Raw genomic sequence first — 16,382 nt, 5'->3', positions numbered from 1 at the left:
CAAAAAGGAACCAAAAGATTACAGAAGATTTGTTTACTTCGAACTTGATACATTACCAGGCATATCTGATAATAAGGAGACTTCACCTCCCAAGTCCTTCATAGTTACCAAGTTACAGGTAGTTCAAACCAAGTCACAAGGACCTGAGTCACATTTAGAAGCAATCGAGCTAGTGCATACCGAGTCTAAAGGACCTGAGCCTAAAGTTGAAATTTAAAATGAAGACAGTACAATTCATTCAAAAGGAAAAGAATCCGCATTAGCCAAGTATATCAGAAGGCATCATACACTTAATTAGATTATTGGAGATAAATTAGAAGGAACAATGACAAGAAGCAAATTAAAAGGTACATGTTTACTTGCTAATTTTGAACCTAGAAGTGTTAAGGATGCACTGGAAAATGAAATTTGGATTGAGGCAATGAACGAAGAGATAGAACAGATAGAAAAGAACAAAACTTGGACTCTTGTTCCTAAGCCTAAAGATAAAAATGTGATTGGAAAAAATGGGTATTCAGAAATAAGCTAAATGAAGATGAACAAGTCTCTAGAAACAAAGCAAGATTGGTTTGTAAAGGCTATTCTCAAGAAGAAGGTATTGACTATGGTGAAACTTTTGCCCTTGTTGCATGATTAGAAAGTGTTAAAACCCTACTTGCTTATGCTGCTCATAGAGGATACAAAGTATATTGGATGGATGTTAAATCTACATTCTTAAATGGAATTCTTGATAAATAATTCTACATTGAATAGCCAGAAGGTTTTGTTGATCCAGACAAAAGGGACATGGTTTGCAAATTACACAAAGCACTATATGGTCTCAAACAAGCTCCTAGAGCCTGGTATGAAAGATTACATTACTATCTAATATAGATTGGTTTTCAGAGAACAAATTATAATAGTAGTTTGTACATCAAGGAAGAACCAAATAACAAGATTGTATTGGCAGAGATATTTGTCGATGATACTCTATTTACAAGAAATGATGACCTATGCAAAGCATTTTTAGAACAAATGAACAAAGAGTTTGAGATGTCCATGTTTGGAGAAATAAAATTCTTTTTTGGATTGTAGATACAACAGAACAAAAATGGTATCTATATCACTCAATCTAAGTATATCAAAGAGATACTCAATAAATTTGGAATGGAAGATTTAGAACCAGTTGGTACCCCCATGTGTACTGGACTTAAGCTTACCAAAAATGATGACTCCAAAGAAGTAGATTAGAATTTACACAGATCAATGATTGGGAAATTATAGTATGCAATTCACACAAGGCCTAATATTGCCTAAGTAGTTGGGATAGTGGCAAGATTTTCAGCTAAACCCAAAGAAAACCACATGATGGAAATCAAAAGAATCTTGAGATATTTGAAAGGTATTGAAGACAATGGTTTATGGTACAAACTTGGAGTAAATCTAGACCTAAAGGTAATTATTGATGTTGATTGGGTAAGAAATCTTGATGATAGAAAAAGCACTAATGGTGGAGCTTTCTTTCTTGGTAAAAGGTTGGTATCTTGGACAAGCAAGAAGCAAAATTGCACATCTCAATCCACAACAAAAGAAGAATATGTCACAGCAGTAGTAAATTGTTCTAACATTGTTTAGTTCAAACAATTACTGGAAGGAATGAAGGTTGAGATCAAAGAACTAGTAGTCATGTATTGTGATAACACCAGCACAATTAATATATCAAAGAACACAGTGATGCATTCCAAAATAAAGCACATTGCTCTAAAATATCACTTTGTCAGAGAACTAGTGCAGGACAAAGAAATCAAATTGGAATATGTCCATACAAAAGAATAGATTATAGACATATTCACTAAGCCATTACCTAAGGATGCATTTTTGTATCTAAGAGGTAAGCTAGGGGTCATTCACCTATCTAAAGCTCACTAAATAAAGTTTAGTGATGCATCAACAAGAATCAAGTTGAAGATCAATTAGTTGATGTAGCATAGTCAAGAGAATATTGCATATGAATCAGTACTCAAGGTACATTGATACTAATTTGACATGTGTTATCTTTGGCATGTATTGTCAAAGAGGGAGAAGTTTACTGTCATATCTTTTTGAAATTTTGTAAAGGGAGAAGTTTGAAATTTTGTAGAGAAGAAGTTTTTTGTGTAAAATCAAAGAGGGAGAAACTTTCTATCAGAGGTAGTCTTATTCTCAAATTTTATTATGCTATGACATGTTGTGTTTCCATCAATGCCAAAGAGGTAGATTGTTGGATATAATTTATTAATTGTGTATTATCTTTGATGTTACAAAAATGTCATATCAGTTGATAGTCAGTGCTTACCGAGCTCGCTTGGTCAGTGAAGATAGTTTTCTTTTTCTACCGAGCATTTCTAAGTTTACTTTGTACAAAGACAGTGTCTGCCAAGCTCACTCGGGCATTAAAGGAATTTTAGCAGGAAAGAGTGTTAACCGAGCTCACTTAGTTAACAAAGGAAAGTTGAACAAAGCTAGTGCTAACCAAGTTCACTTAGTTGCCAAATGAATTTTTTTTTTTTTGCAAATTTACAGTTTTAACCAAGCTCCTATTGGTTAACATAGGAAATCGATTCAGAGTTAGTTTCTACAGAGCTGGGTCAACTAACAAAGGATTTTTCTTATTTTGGCATATGAAGCTTAATTATTTTATGTATTGATTTTAGCCGACTGTGATGATGAATATTGGTTATTCTAGTTTATATTTGCACTGACTTGACAATCTATAAGGTATAAAAAAAGGTCAAGTTGAGATTTCAAATGTGGTGTGAAAGTGTATTGATTGAATTAAAAGTAGAAGAGAGAGGAAGCGGACTTGAAGGATAAGCAAGTATCCTTATGGAGTAGAAAAGTCACATTCAATCAAGAAGGATCAAGTATAAGAAAAATAAAGATTTGGATTTAGCAATTCAGTTGCATCACAATCAGGTCATTTCATTATTACTCTCTAACCATTGTAGCAGTGATCTAAAATCTCTACACAGAGTTGGTTTAATAGCCAGTTGTAAATCCTCTAACAAGGTGGCAATTCCATTGAATTATTTCAAGACCTCTTATGAGGCCACTCCTAATAGGGTGATTAAATCCTCTAACAAGGTCACACCTAACAGTGTGTTTTGTAACCTTTAACAAGGTTGGCTCCTAATAGGGCTCACTTCAGAAGAGTGAAAAATAGTAACTAGTTACATTGGTGGTTTTTTCCAAATTGGATTTCCATGTTAAATCCTAGTGTCTCATGTGTTCATTTCTTTTCTCATGCATGCAACTAAGAATAAGTAATTACTAATAAAATCTTAATGATTATTGGTTACCGAGTTACAGCAATTTCTATTTGTTTATCGAGCATTAGCAGCAGTCAGTTTTATCAGTCTAAATCTTATTGTTGACATCTAAGGGATCAAGGACTTATTTTAGCAGTAACTAATTCACCCCCCCCAGTTACTTCTTCTATATTTCCAACAAAAGTCACTTCCCATCATCCTTCAGGAATTCTTATTTCCCTAAATAGAAGCAACAACTGAGTCCAATAGATCTTTCCTAGAAGATTTAAAATTAGGACATTGACATTTATAAAGCTACATGACACATTAGAGCTATGAAATTTTAAAATTTTCATCAAAATACTTCTTGAATAGTGGAATGAAGAAACGCATTCAAAATACTAGACACACATTCAATATTAGGATAGATATCGCTAACAATCTTTTCAATGGCTTCCTTACTTATCATTAGCTCTTGTAAGATCTAGATTAGAGATTCATTGTCCAATATTTCACATTTCAACATGTGATACTTAGTATGGTTATTTCATCCTTTTAAATTCCAAGAGAGATTTTTCATAGAAAACTTTAAAATTTTACATTGGCCAACCCTAGGTGGTGTCCTCACCTCTAGTGAGAGTTTAAGATATCACTCAATAAATTAGAGAAGTGCAAGGCAGAGACAAGATGTTGCAAAAGCGTCAAGTACAAAGAAGATAAAAAGAAGCATTGATTATATTAAGAGCATATATAAGCATATTAGAGAGAAAAATAATTAATAATGAACAAAAAAAGGAGGACTAAGAAAACTAGATATGAACAAAAATAAATAAATGAAATAGTATATCTTGCTCAGTGCATGCATAAAGGGGATAATAATAGAAACTAGTAGTAGATAATATAGTTATAGGAGTGTGTATTGGAGAGGACAATAACCATAGAACAAATAGACATAGAGGAGATAGACACTATGAAATATAACTTTACTAAGATCCTCAACACTTAGCATACAGGTCAACCAAGTCCATAAAACAAAAATAAACCATAACCTTAGATGCCTTTCCTATATTCGTAGGAGCAAACACCACTGATGAGGCATTTTTAACAATTTCCTTGATGAAAAAACATAGCATGTTATGACACAGTGATATAATTTAGTTGAAAGAAAATATGATAATGTTACCTCTTCCCTATCCTAAACATTAGCAGTGTCAGGTGCATTCATCAACTCTATAGAACACAATTATTTTTGCATATATACAACAAAAAATTCAGCATATATTCATCAATATTGAGTACAAGAATATATCCATTAATAATATATTTCAAAATATAAATTACCCTATATTTATACGTTGTTGTGTTTGGGTGTGTTTGCTAACTTCTTTCACCTTTCTCCTTATCTCAAGCTACACAGGGTACCCTAATGTAGAAACAAAAATAACATAAGAGGAATGAATATGATACAACATGATTTTAATTATATAAACTTGATAGGTGTACAAAATATGATACAGCATAGCTCTCTAGGAAAAAGTTAATGAAATAAAGTGTTACATCATCAATTTGAGAAATTTAAGCCTCCGACAAGCCCTATAAAATAGAAAAGAGTATTGCTAGTGTTATCTAGTAATAAAGTTTTTTCTTATTAATTAAATCATATTGATTTAATTATTAAGTCACTTATTATATGTAGTTTACTTAAGCTAAACTTTGGGCATATAATAATTAATTTTTTTATTAATTATTATCATGTAACCTAGGTTAGTTACTTGTTAGGGTTTTGATCTCCTTTATAAGGACAATCTCTCTTTGTAATTCAACATTGATTCACTCTTGATAATAGCAATCTCTTTTTTTTTCTCATAAAGAATGTCTCACCTATGGATTTGGGAACTCCACCCTCCATAGCTTTTTGCTTCTCTCTTTCTATGACAGGTGTTTGCATGTAGGTCATTCTTGGGAGCTCTGGGGTTGATCTTTCATCAACTTCAACATGGTATCAAAGCTCCAAATCTCCATGCCCCTATTCTATTTATGAGAGGTTTGGCTTGGCCTTCAGATCTATGCTTTTTCTTTTAGAGGATTTCATTTTTTAGAGATTTTTTGTATTGGATTGGGGGTCACCCTTTTTTTGTGCACTTTGAGCCCAAACGAACCTCATTATTGAGCTTAAAGCACTCAAAAACCCCTATTTTCATATTAAAAAATTCTAATTTGAACATACTAAGAATTTGAGGTAAAAAAAAATATTGCTCTCATATTTGGCATGTTTCCCAATGTGGTGATTTTATGATTTTTGGGCATACAAATCAAGATTTTTTTGCTCAAAAATTTAAAAAAATTGGCACAAAATTTGAGATTTTTCAACACAAAAATCAAGATTTTTAGGTGCTCAAATAGAGATTTTAGGCATGGAAATCAAAAATTTTGCATATAAATTAAGACACTTTGGCATAGAACTAATGCAATTTAGCACAAAAATTGGGGTATTTTATTACAAAAATCAAGATATGTTGGTACAGAAATAGAGGCAATTCACCTCTACTTGCCCTTTTGGCTCTTTTTTGACCTACCTATGTTTTTTGGTCATAACTTGCTCCTCTAGACTCCATTTTTCACAAATGAGATATCACCAAAAAGCTAGTTCCGAGTCCATTCCAAAAGTGCAAGTTATTTTCAAGTTTGGTGCTTTTTAATGGTTATTTTTGCTATCAAAGTCATGAGTTCTATTTTGCACTCTAGAAAACATACCTTGAGCATCTAATCTCCGATTTGGGAATTCTTTATATCGTTGGAAAGGATTTTTAGAGTTCTTTTCAATGATACTGGTTGTTTTTTTAGATTCTTCTCTAGGCACATCCTATTTAGTTTTTTTCATTTTTGCATTCTAGTGGATATCTTAGTTGACCAAGACTAGGGATTGATTTCATTGCTTCAGATGATTCATCATGGGTTGTACTATCTATTATATCAGCCTTATGTCTCTTATGGTCTATTTAGACATCATTTGTATGCATTTTTGCAAATGCACTGAGATAAAGTACCATATTACATCTATATTTTCATTTTGGTAGTTTTGCCTTATTTTGCCTTTTGATTTGAGCATTTTTCATCTGAGGACACTCATACAAATTATTGTATTCTTGGGATTCATTATATCGTGTGCCTTATTGTACGTGGACTACTCTGATTAAAGTGCCATGGGGGTTGATGTTTTTCCTTTTTTGTCATCTTCCTTTGTCCAGTGAGTTTCCCTTCTATGAGATTAGCCTCATGACGTGTCTAAGATTGATTGCCTTAGTGCACACATATGTACTCTTTTGTGCATCTTGATCGTGGTTCCTTGACATGCAGTTCTCTTGGCCCACTTTTCCAATTGCCTATCACCTCACCCTTATCTGCATTAGGGGGAGTTCTTCTATTCTTTCTCATGCTTCCTTGGTTTGATGGAATGAGCTATTTATTCAATTTGTATTCCTATGTACTAGGTAGATGTAATGGTTGGGTACCTATGCATTTCAATGATATGGATCATTTACCATATAGACACTCTTCTTTTCATTTTTATTTTGGATGCAGCCTTCTATGTTTGATTGATCAACTCTTCAAGCTTTGGTGTTTCATGCCATCTGTATCATTGAGTGCAATTATTTGTCATTGTGTGCCTCTTGATTTGATACAGGTTATAGTCTTTTATATCTAGTCAGGTTCTATTTTAGTGGAGGTTATTCAAATCAATGGTTGCTTTTGACAGAACTTTGTAGCTTCTACATGCTTCAATGGTGTTCTTCATAGTCATCTTTTGTTCCTATCTTGTGTGACATTCCCTAGTTTAGAGGCTTCTTCAGTCCTTCACTAGTTCTTTTTCAACATTATTTCCATCTCCTTTTGGAGTAGGATTTTTCCCATGTGGTTTTCTTTATTTCTCCTCTTTTCAAAGATTTGGTTGTGCTTGGGTACCTCTTCAAACCTTGTTGTTAGTACCCAAATTTACTTTCAATAGTAGTTTCTAGGTTTTTAGCTACTCCCTACGTTTATCTTAAGGGGATGGGGGTGTTAGAGTAATAAAAAAAAATTCTTATTAATTAAATCATATTGGTTTAATTATTAAGTCACTTATTGTCTCTAGTTTACTTAAGCTAAACTTTGGGCATATAATAATTAATTATTATCATGCAACCTAGGTTAGTTACCTGTTGGGGTTTTCACCTCCTTTATAAGGATAATCTCTCTTTGTAATTAAACATTGATTCACTTTTCATAATAGCAATCTCTTTTTTGGTTCATCAAGAATGTCTCATCTGTGGATCTAGGAATTCCACTTTCCATAGCTTTTTGCTTCTCTCTTTCTATGGCAGGTGTTTGCATGTAGGTGATTCTTGGGAGTTGTGAGGTTGATCTTTCACCAACTTCAATAGCTAGAAATAAAAGGGAATAGTGTAAATGGGAAGGCCAGGGTTTGTGAGTGAATAATTGAATGCTACTTGCAACTTGGGAACACTTAGGAGCACCTAGGACTTGGGAGGATGCTAGGAGGGTCACATGGTTGACCTTGAAGGGGATACTTGGTGTATGTCTAACAACCACAAAATTTCCAAAGGGTGAAAGTATATTCGTACAAAGAAAACATTATAGTTAAATATTTGAAGGGAATACCATGGGTGATCATTGCTGCAGAGAATGGTGATCTTTGAAGGGATGGTCTTGTCTATGAATGGTGAATGAAGGTTTGGGTGAACAACACATAGTATAGGTCTGATATTTTTTATTGAATCAGAGTCACTTTTTGTGTTGGAATGTGTTCTTATAAGTTCAATTGAAATTTTGGTTCCATTGATTTTTTTTTATGGTGATTGGAAAGGTGAACTCCATAAGACCCTAGGCTAAAGCCCCTAAAAAGGAGATATTAGTGTATGGAAGTGAAGATTAAAGTGGAACCTCATAAAAACCTGAAAAGTGTGTTGATTTAGATCATAACTTAAGATTGTTTTATGTTTTGGGGGTCTGAGTTTCAGTGGTTATAGGAGTTTCTTAACAAAGGTAAGCTAATCATGCCTAATTTAGGAGTGGTAGGGTAGTGAATATGCCTACTAGTCCAAAGGAACCCATATTGAACTTGGTATATGTTTTGTAACTTGGAAAAGGTTATCTGAAACCCTATTTTTTCATCTTCAATTTGAGAGAAATAGTGTCAAGAAACATTACTCCTAGATCAAGAGCTAGTAAAAACCTAGCATTAAGGTGTGGGAGAGTAATTTTTGAATCTTCAACTTGTAACATAGACATAATAAGCTTAAAATTTTGATGAATAAAGGGCCAAAAATCAATGTTCAAATCTTTTTATTTCCACCCACTTCAAAGAAGATTTGGCAACAACCTTATCAAAGTCCCCTTTTGGGAACCAAGGAAAGGCTCTGAATAAAGATATGCCCACATTCCAAAATTTCTTTACAAACATGAATACTCATTCTGAAAGGCTCTAATTGTATCATTCTTCTAAAAAAAAATAATAAAAAAAACATGAATACCCATTCTCTTACCCCATACATTATTAATCCAATCATTAAAGAATCTATGAGATCAAAGGTATCCTTCTCCAAACAAACAAACAAAAAAATACAGTATTTTTAAGTCTTTCTTGTTCTGCATCAATAGTTACATTACTGTGTCGTCATTTGGCGAAAGGGAGAGAGTCTTCAATTCATGGGGCGAAGACTCACCAATTTCTCCTTCCCTAGGCTTGACAACCTCAACAATAAGTCCATGTCCACTTCTATCGATTCATGTAGCTCTGACTATTTGACTTCCTAATCCTAGTTGAAGACACAACTTGCCATTAAACCATGTTTTGGGAGGGCACGAAACTGACAAATCTTCGAACACAAAAACCTTATAGGATTCTTTATTAGATTTCCCACAACTAAACTTTAATGATAGGGCAGGAACCACAACCATAAACACCTAGGGCACACAATATACATGCAAAGAGACCCAAACCAAACGAATAAAAAAAGAAAAGCAAAGATAAAACAAGACCAAGCACAAGTAAATAAAAAAGGGACATGACATGAGGAGCACTTCTTGAGGCATGCTCAACTAGGGCCACCGCAACGATACAGAAACCAAGACAATTCTTAAGTTGTAGAGTTCTCAGCTACTTCTTTTCATAAATCTTTTATTATTAAAACAACATTAATTATATAATATTTACATTAACAATTTTAATTTTTTATTTATAAATATTTTATTTGAAAACAACCTTTACAAATGAACTCTTAATATATTAATGAAGTTAAAAAGGTTTTGATAATTGTGATGTGAATATCAGGATTTAACTGTGTGATTTTGATAAGCTAAGAGTCCAATATGAAATAAAGAATCAAGCTAAGACAGATCTCTACATCATCTTCACGGAGCAAATACTTTTATCAAAATTTATAATTAATATTTTAATAATAATTAAGGGACCACTATTTTCTAATATATTTTTATATTTAAATAATTTAACGGAATTAAAAATAAACTTGTGGAATTTTTATTTGACCATTCGACGACTTAATGGACGTTGAGGAAAAGGATTATACCGTTGAATTTAAAAAAACATGTTACCGTTGTAGACGAAACACAATCCATTTTTCACCAATTATGTATGGGCGTTGAATTTGGGCTGAGCTAAATAATATCAGCAATCTGCAATGGATCATCATTACACTAAAATGTCTGATGGGGAGCACTATTTGAGCTTCAAATGAGGTTTAAACCTGGATTTTAATGTTTTGGTCGATTGGACTTGCATATTGAGTGTTTTGGTTATTTCGAGTTGCTGGTTTATTCTTGAAGGAGTTGTTATTTTAATGTGTTTGGGTGTGTGTTTTGGGTTTAATTATGAGGAAGCCCAGCAAAAGTGCTCTGTATGTCATGCCAAAATAGAATTTCAAGCCTAACAAAGGATCTATGACTCTATGGCAGAAACCATTGCCAGATATGCATCTCATGGATTAAAGCATATTTGAAAGGTGGTTTTATCAGCTATGTTCTTGGTAATGCCCTGTTAATTATATTTGTAAAATAGTTGTTTCTAACCAAATGGGAGAGATCCAAAAAAGAAAACAGCTGGGAACTTTAAGTCATATTGTGAGGTAAGTCGCAAATGCTCATGCCCAAATCGTTTTGGTAATGATTTGATTTCACATCATTTTTGACAATTTGCTTCTGGATTTGATTGTGTTTGCTATTTTTTTTTTTTTTTGGCATCAACGTTTCGGATCACACTCTGTGGTCCATCATCAGGATGAGAGAATGCAAGAATGAAAAAATGTGTGAGCTGATCCAGCTAGTGCAGGGGTTAATAAAGGGAGAAGGTAGGTAAAAAGTGAGGTGGACAAAAAACTTGAGGGTAGGACCCACGGGAGAGAGAAAGAAGAAGAAGCACTGAAAACAAGGAGTATAAAAAAGGCCAAAACTCCAAAGGAAAAAAGAGATAAAATTAAAAGAACTAAATTGAGAGTAAGCGGAGGAGTCCTTTTAATTAGTTCTTTTAATTTTATCTCTTTTTTCCTTTGGAGTTTTGGCCTTTTTTATACTCCTTGTTTTCAGTGCTTCTTCTTCTTTCTCTCTCCCGTGGGTCCTACCCTCAAGTTTTTTGTCCACCTCACTTTTTACCTACCTTCTCCCTTTATTAACCCCTGCACTAGCTGGATCAGCTCACACATTTTTTCATTCTTGCATTCTCTCATCCTGATGATGGACCACAGAGTGTGATCCGAAACGTTGATGCCAAAAAAAAAAAAAAAAAAAAAAAAAAAAAAAGCAAACACAATCAAATCCAGAAGCAAATTGTCAAAAAAGTCTAATGGATTGTGGAAACCTATTCAGATTGATTCACATCATTTGTTAAATCCAAAATTAATGTGATTGAGAGGACTGGTTTACTACATTAAAAATTAGTTCACTATTATTCTTGCAATCAGTACCCTGTTTGTCTCTTGAATTTCCTTCAAGATTCTTGATGAGACTTATTCTTGGGATCAATGCCATGTTCTAATGTGTTTGGGCATGTATTTTGGGTTGAATTATGGGGTAGCCCTGCGAAAGTGCCCTGTTTGAGTGTTTTCTTGGTGCATGTTTAGTTGAGTTTGTGGAAATTCTTTAGTTTACGGTTTTATTTATATTAGAAGAGCATCAACTGACGTGTGCAATTCAGAAACATACATTTATGATAAAGGAATGAAACCTCTATGCATTTATTAAAAACCTACAAGATGAATGTTACATTATGTAGTGGCCATACAAATATTCATTTCTTGGGATTTCTTGCGAGCCTTAAGATTAAGAACAGGGTTGATATGTCTCTTCATAGTCCTGATCTTCTTGATAGCCTTATTCAATATTTCAGAATTTAGAGAGATAACTAAAAGCCAATCTAGTTTCAGTGAGCATTGCTGTGTAAATCTAGCGCAAATAGTCTCAATTCAGTCCCTCCATTTCTTCTGAGAACTGATAGAAATACTTAGGTGGGTTATCAAGGCAGTCAGATCTTCATCAACTGTAGTTGCCCAAATGTAGTTCAAACCCCAACAAAGAAGAATAAGGATAATTTAGGGGCAGCCATTGAAGTTGATCAGATGAATGAAAGCCAAGGATAATTTAGTATTGTGTGTGAGTATTCTAGGTTGAATTATGGGAAAGATCTGGGAGCCCAGTAATAAGGCACGAAGCAATATCAAGAGAGAGAGATTTTTTTGGTGGTTGTGAAAGCAACATTGCATTAGGATTTTTTCATATTAAGTCTAGATCATTGTAGCATGGGGTAAACCTTACTAAATTGTAATTAGTTTTTAGAGTGAATAAGATTCAATCATTGTTTTAATGCGCGTGATTCAGTTGTCTGTTTCCAAGAAAACCCAATTAATGCCTAAATGGACTATGGAAAAGGAGGGAGGGGAAATTGACCTTGAAAGAGATCAATGGAAGTGATGCAAGAAAGACAACTGGTAGCTTCAAGTCATATTATCAGGTAAGTATCAAAAGCTCATGCCCAAATTGTATTTGTGAAGATATGGTTTCGTATCAACTGTTAAATCCAAAGTCCATGTGATTAAGAGGATTGGTTTATCAAAAAACGTTTACATTGCTTGAAGCTAATTTAAAGGATGATTTAAACCTTGAGGAAAGATAAGTAAGATTTGTAACTATTAATTCTCTATAGAGAAAATTAAGCCACTGTTATTTTTCAGGTTGGGTTTCATTATAGACTTTCTATCACAGACAACTATGGTGTGATTCATGGCTGGAACAGCTATGGGCTTCAAAATTTTACTACATAGACAAACATAGCATCTGTAATGCAATCAACAAGAGGCGTTGGGAGAGCATGGTACTTGGAATACCCCTTCTCTCTTTTCTACTCATCACTTATCACATTAGCAAGAAAATGACTAAGCTCTTGTGTATATCAGCAGCTACTCCTTTGGATTTCCTGGCGGCATGCTGGTGTTGGCTACACTTGCTGAGAAATAGGGGCTTGATATTGTTGGTCACTTGAAAAGTGACTTAAACCACTTGATGAACATTGCAGGTTCATGTACATATTGCTACATTGCAGCTGGGGCCTTTATAAAGTCAGCTGTGAACTTCAATCCTATCTGCAGGATAACAGTATCAAATGCTGTGATGGCCATTACAGTATACCAAGATTGCAGTATCAAATAATTGTTTTTTTTTTTTTTTGGGCAACGGTGGACGAGGCACCAGAATATATATATATATATATATATATATATATATATATATATATATATATATATATATATAGAATAAGTAACCGGATTCAAAGGCTCATTAGGGAAAGAATCCGGAAAGAAAACCTGATTCATAGCCAATACAAATGAATAATTCAACATCAAATACAATTACAGCGGGTGAGAGTATTTCTAGGGAGCAACACTGTAATCTTTATCTGTAGCAATTAAATGTGCTAAGTCTGGAAAGTCATTCACATAAATACTTAGTCTTGTGAAATCAAGATTGATACCATCAGACCCCCAATTCGCTAATAAATCAGCAGCAGTGTTGCCTTCTCTATAGGTATGTGAAATGTGGCAAATTTCAAATGAATCAATCAAGTTCCAGATTTTAGTCATGATATATCTAATTGTCCAGTTAGGAATTTGTCTCTTAATGCAAGCATTAATGATGAGAGTGGAATTGCCTTCAATATGAGTCACTTTAAGTTCCAAGTTCTTGGTTAAAACCAAACCAAATGCTTCTGACATGTTGTTTGTGCCTGAAGTCAAAGAGAGACATTTGAAAGCAAGAACTTCCCCCAAATGACTGTGTAAACACATACCACAACCTGCTTTACCGGGATTACCCTTCGAAGAACCATCAAAATTGATTTTGATGAAGCAATTTGTCGGAGGCAGACATTTGATTTGAGATCTATCAACACGGTTGTTTAGTAGTGAAGAAGTCATAAAATGAGGAATAGATATCTGCTTCCATTCTTTAAGAATGGAGTTGTCCCATTGGATGAAGTTATAGTTGTTGATTTTATCTTTGACACATGCACTGACCCCTTCCGAAATTGATTTTTCTAATCCCTTAAGAACCAAATCCAATGGAGTATTCACGTTTCTAAAAATCCATTTGGAGTAGCAAATAATTATTATATACTTTCCTTCATCATAATTTTTTGGCCATGCCGAGTCTAATTGATATCTCAACAACTTATCACCTCTGGAAGGTGGAGAAAATTGACTCCCTTCCCTGCATGGGAGCTCATATTGGAGTGGTGTTTATCGATATTGAGATTGCACATCTCAAGGCACTAACAAAGCTAAGAAAACTATGATAACTGATAATGAGATGGACACTCTGGATTCTTGAATTTCCTTCAAGATTCTTTATAGAACTTATCAATATCATTAGCTGAAAATATTGTAAACCCTTCCTCTCTGGAATATGATTGCAGCAACACAGCTCATGCTTAGTTTGTCGAATAACACTTGAATATACCTCCTGCATTTTCTTGCAATCCATGTATTTTTTCACTTTATGTATAACCCACATCTAAGCCTCGGTGGAATATTGAATGTCATTTTGACAAAATTGCTTAATACCCTTTATCAATCAGAACTCCTTCATGCTCTTTAGCATTGCTAGGACAACCAGTAGCCCCCATTTTTAAGGAGCCCAAGATCACAAGTTCTAACAGACGAGGAAAAAGATGAAAACGTGAATGAAACCTCTCAATAATAATTTACAATAAAACTAATCCAAAAATTCTCTTCTATTGGCTCAAATTCGCTACAACAAAATCTCCAATTCAGCCATGAGACTAAAAGTAGGCTAAATTGGCCAGCGACCTTCCTAATTTTTATTTTAAATCACTATTGCAAAGTTAACTTATTCACTATGTAGCGCGTATCTTTGCAACGTTAACCAAATACACCATAAACAAGAATACAGGAGAGCCATAAGTGCAAAGAGCATAAAGGAGTTCTACTGGTGAACTGTAAACGATTCAGGTTTCATGTAAATCAAATACGCTCGCTATAAAGATAAGCCCTAAAGATCTCTTCTATTCGAATGCAATTGATTAAATATGTTCTTTATCACCGTTGTCATCCATCACACAACCATCCCACGAACTGGAAATTAAACATAAACAATGCCAAATTTAGCTGCGAATGTATTAAAGAATAACGAATGCATGGAATATCAGGACATTTCCACTACTAATACAAATTTCAGTCCTTAAATTGAATGGCCCAAGTTATTTCCTTGTTTATTCTTTTTACTTCCTGCCAAGGGATGATACTATTGTTTTAATTCAATTCAAATTTTCAATTAAATTGACCAATCAATTCATAAGATTTAAAAAGAAACTTTCAAATGTTTATATGTTTTTCTAATTTTTCATTATTTTATAAATACATTTTTCAATTATTCTATTGGATCAGGAGAAAATTCATTTTTTCTCCAAAAAAATACAAATATTTTCTAACAACTCTATCATGCATTAATGAATGGATTAATTACAAATTTATATTTTCCAAAATACAAATATTTTCTAACAATTCTATCATGCATTAATGAATGGATTAATTACAAATTTATATTTTCCACATTTGTGACAAGTTCATTAGATTTTCAAATAAATAATATTTTTATCTTCCACCTCACACCTAATAAAAAAAAAATGCCTAATCAATATTACTTATCACAATTTGTTTTTCTTACCAAATTCAAATATAGAGTTAAATATTTTTTATTTTTTATTTTAAATATATTTATTAGTTTTACATTGATGTTTATTTTTTGTCAATTGTAAAATGTTATTTTTTTAAAGTTTTGTTAAACTAATACTAACCCCCAAACTTACTAGATAATTTGATAGTTTAATTAAGTAATCAATAATTTATTTTTTAAATTAAATATTTCAGCTTATAATTGAATTGGTAGAAATGAGTAGTTCATTTATATAATATAATTTTACTGTTATTTATATATTTCTAAAAATAATAAAATTATTAATATTTTTTAAATTCTCTTCAACTCTTTCTATCATTCTACCTTTACTTGTCCTTATAATAACATATCATTCTCTCTTTTATCTCTCTTTCTATCCTTCATTTCTATCTGTAAATCTTTATTTTCCTTCTTTTCCAATTATTGGTAGGAACTTTGACGCATTGCGTAGGTAAACTTTAAGAAACCCTCTCCAGAAAAATATATAAATTATTGACAAATCTTTCATTATTTTTTAAAAAAAAATTATTTTTATTAGTGAATCTCTCAATTTTTTAATTTTAAATATTATTTATATTGGCGATTATTTTGGAATCATAATTTTTTGAGTAGAAAATATTGTTGAATCTCAATAATAATAGGAAGTTCGCTAATCATCATGAAATATTACAAATCAAAATCGAACATGTTTTATCTCATGAAATTTTTTTAATAAAATAAATTATTCAGTGATTTTATATATTTTAGAACTAAATTTAATAAAAATGTGGTGATTTAGGTTTCGTTAAATCTTAAATTATTACCCAAATTACTAACAAAAAGGTTTCTAAAATTCACAAAATTGTGAATATTCACCATTAA

The 16,382-nt window shown here is 32.8% G+C and overlaps 1 long non-coding RNA gene across 1 annotated transcript; it reads left to right on the top strand.

Annotated features, from left to right (window-relative positions):
• Positions 1-11,542: 11,542 nt before the first annotated feature.
• LOC149530823 (uncharacterized) lies at positions 11,543-12,874 on the top strand. The gene is made up of 3 exons (XR_016358895.1): positions 11,543-11,978; positions 12,153-12,285; positions 12,506-12,874. It is a non-coding gene; the product is annotated as an uncharacterized LOC149530823 (long non-coding RNA).
• The last annotated feature ends 3,508 nt before the right edge of the window (positions 12,875-16,382 follow it).

Source organism: Cupressus sempervirens, chromosome 11, assembly GCF_028749045.1.
Source record: "Cupressus sempervirens isolate cs-2001-9-10 chromosome 11, ASM2874904v1, whole genome shotgun sequence".
Lineage (NCBI taxonomy): Eukaryota > Viridiplantae > Streptophyta > Pinopsida > Cupressales > Cupressaceae > Cupressus > Cupressus sempervirens.
The sequence above is the reverse complement of the archived record's forward strand: the minus strand, read 5'-3'. Positions and strand labels throughout refer to the sequence as shown.